The sequence below is a fragment of the Rattus norvegicus genome, chromosome 15 (genome assembly GCF_021556685.1).
Source record: "Rattus norvegicus strain SHRSP/BbbUtx chromosome 15, alternate assembly SHRSP_T2T, whole genome shotgun sequence".
Taxonomy (NCBI): Eukaryota; Metazoa; Chordata; class Mammalia; order Rodentia; family Muridae; genus Rattus; species Rattus norvegicus.
Window position 1 is genome coordinate 87,413,543 of NC_141548.1, and position 3,872 is coordinate 87,417,414.

Here is a 3,872-nt window from a genome sequence, read left to right on the forward strand (position 1 = left end):
GTCTTTATCCACCTGTATGCAAGATATTACCTTCTCCATGTGCTTTCCATTCACTTGTGATTTTCTAGTTCCATGATTTTCTTGGAGTCCATTCTGCTGACTTATGGCTTAGCTTTATTTATGTGTACTTTGCTTTTCATCAAATTAGGTTTCATTGTTATTTTCTTAAATGTTTTTGTCTCAACGTTCCTTTTGAATTCTATTCTCTTTTGTTGGATCAACCAAGTAGAACTTGAATGTAAAAGTAACTTTTATTTGCCAGATGTAATTGTCATCTCTTACTGCTGAATAAGCTCACTCTTTTTATTATTATCATTATTATTATTATTATTAAATTATTTATTTATTTATATTTTAACAGTTGCTCCCTTTCTCGGGTCCCCCCTCCCTGAGTTCTTCACCCCACCCCACCCCGAAGCTCACTCTTCCTATCTCCTTGTGAACTCTGGCTGGCTGATTTAACTCAGCTGTTTTGGCTCAAACTCCTCTCCAACCTGACTGATTCAAATTGGCTTCACTTGGCTTCTGACTGGGTTGCTGGGCTTGGCTTCATACTAACTTTGGCAACAGTTTCTAGTATTCTGCCCCATTCTCATTCTCTGGCTCATTCTGTCTTCACCCACGTCTAGCTTGTTCTTCCTGCTACCTGCCTCTATAAAACTGTTCTTGCAAAACTACTATACAAACACCACGCACCTTTTTTCCTTCTCACTGCTCTTAAATAGCCTCTCTTTCCTGTCCGTTCTCATGTGAGTTAAGCATATTCTATCTCCAACTCATTTTGTCAAATGTTTCCCTGATGTATCACTTTGTCTGCCCCTCAATTAAAAGCCACTTTCAAAAAGGGCTGCTTCCTTCTACACTAACCTTACCTTCATTTTTAGGGTGTGTGCTAAGGGTGTGTCTGTACTCCAGCCAGATCATACTATAATCCAGGACATGTCTGCATTCCAGCTGGATCATATAGACCTAGAAGGTCTTTGGATGTGATTCCTTACCAGATCAGCTATGGAATAAAATTTCTCTATACTTGAATTTCTGTTTGTGCCAACATGTTTTGTCCTCTGTTCCTTGGACATAATTTCTATCAACTTGTTTCCAAGTTCAGTGATTCTCTTTGCTGACTCCACATTTGCACTGAGCCACTCAGCAAAAGCTCTATTACAGATGCTAAATTCTCAGTTCTAAAATACCCATTTGTATCTTTTTGATACTTTTTCACTTAAAAAGGATAGTATCAACTTTCTTTTCATTTTATTAATTTATTCTTCGACGACTTCAAACAACCGTAAAAATCTCTCACGCTTTTTCTTTTACTAAAATGACTACTTTCCACTATTTTGTCTGCAGAGACAAAATGGCTTCTTCAAAGTCTTTGTCTGATAGTTCAGTGTCTAAATCATCTCGACGGTGACTTCGACTGTCCTTTCTTTTAGGGATTGGTCACGTTTTCCTGTTGCTTGCGTGTGTGCTATATGTGCATAATTATGGATCACATGTTGAACCTAACAAATGTTGTTTTCCATAGATTCTAAATACTAATGTAACTCTCTGAAAAATAATTATGTCTCCATTTTAGCAATCAATTCATCTAGGTACAGATTGCAAGTTCCGTCCTTTCTTCTGTTACATTGTGATTCAAATCTCAGATTTGGTTGTGTGTCTGAGTCACACTAACTGAGTTAGCTAGAACCCATGTGTCATACACCTAAGTTATACCATATACATAAGCTATGTCATATACATAAGTCTTCCCATGCACATAAATTATGTCATATATATGTATATATATATATGTACATATATATATATAATCTTATACATTAACTATGGCATACACATAAGTTAGTCATATAAACTATATCATACATATAGGCTATATCATACACATAAATAAAGAATCTCTTCCTCTGGGATCTCTTTTCAAAATCCCCTTCAAAGTTTCTCTAAGAAAGAAAGATGGGATTTGTGATGGTTTGTATATGCTTGGCTCAGGGAGTGGCACTATTAGTAGGAGTGGCCTTGTTGAAGTAGATGTGTCACTGTGGGCATAGGCTTAAGACCCTCACCCTAGCTGCCTAGAACTCAGTCTTCCACTAACAGCCTTCAGATTAAGATGTAGAACTCTCAGCTTCTCCTGTACCATGCCTACCTGGATACTGTCATGTTCCCACCTTGATGATACTGAACTGAACCTGTAAACCTGTAAGCCATCCCCAATTAAATGTTGTCCTTTATAAGTCTTGCTTTGGTCATGGTATCTGTTCACAGCTGTAAAACCCTAACTATGACAGGATTGTTATAGATCTTATCCAATTCTGTGAAATAGTCACACTTCTAAGATTTACGTTCAGAACAAAGCTATGAGATCTAGTAGGAAAACGAAGACTAATGCACTATCTGTTCCTCTTGAGATAGCCCATCATAACCTCCCTAATTTGGTTCATCTCATTAACATGTCTTCAAAATGGTTTAGTTTTTCACCATTGGGTATTTTTATATCCTTTATACTTTTTAGTTGCATTCATTGGGATAAAATAATTTTGAGTAAGATTATATCGTTATAGTGAAACAAACATTTCTTGACTTATCTTGGATTGTCTTTTCAGACCCAACAAGAAACCAAATCATGTGAATCTTCCAGTAAAGTTAATTTTGATCCACCTGTCATTTAAGGACCCCAGAACCTTATCTGCAGATACCGGAGTGGAGTAAGCTTGTCTGGTAGCTGCCATTCACTCCTGCCAGAGTGTGTCCATGTCCTAGTTTGTGGGTCAAGATCAGAAGTAGATGACATCAGAGTTCATCTTCATAGCACCAGATATATACACCTGAGTAATTTGTATTAGTATAGATTGAAATGTATTTCTAAAAATTAAAATACAATTTCAAGGAAATCCACCCACAACTAAAATTCTAAGTAAATAAACAACATAGAACACAAGCACACCAAGAAGTAACTCTTCGTTCCTTTCTTTAAGCCATAAATAACTCTCAACCAGCTTCAAAAACAGGGCATTCACTTTTATAACTCCATTTTTACTCCAAGAAACTAATTATAGTTAATTTGTAAAAGGTCGTGATATGAATCTCAGTAGCACCTGGAGATGCACACATTCCTTCCTGCGGCCAACAAATATGTATTGAATGCCTACATTTGTTGGACACTGTTCTAGAGATCAGAATTTTCTCAAAAGAGAAGTGCAAACTAATAGGTTCTGAAACTTGTTACAGTCTTTCGAGTGAGCAGTAATTCTCTTCCTCTTTTCCACAATTACATTATTCCTGTAATTTGCTTTTTGATTTATTGCAATGTTTTTCTGATTTGATTAATGCACTGTATGTGAGGCTACGGTACAATTATAAATACTCTCGAAGAGTGGAAAGTCATTGATTTGATGTAATCATGATATCTCAGTGTACACATGAAATTTCATTTAATGGTGCCATTGTGTGACAGCTACTGGTAATTAGAAATGTAGTGATTGTGCTTTAGAGATGGATGCGATGGAGTGAAGTCATTACTTGGACCAAAACTAAAAGAAGGACAGATGCTTTCTCCCCTCCCTGATGGCAGCCTTGCCCTGCTTTCCAGTTACCTTAAAATAGCATGTGTGCTGCCCCTCCTCACAGGGCTACCTCCCCAGTCCAGCAGGCAACAGCCCCAACCTATGAGGCAAGGCAACTCTCTCCACTCCAGAGACCAGGCAGTTTTCAAGATCTGCTAAACCGGCATGTTGGCTACTGAGAATGGGCAGCATTTCTGGAGCAGTAATCAAGACACCAAGGCGTGTCAATGTGCAGACTGCAAAGAAGGTAATGGTCAGGTTGGATAGTGTGACCTCCACATCTACATCAACCTGACAACTTTG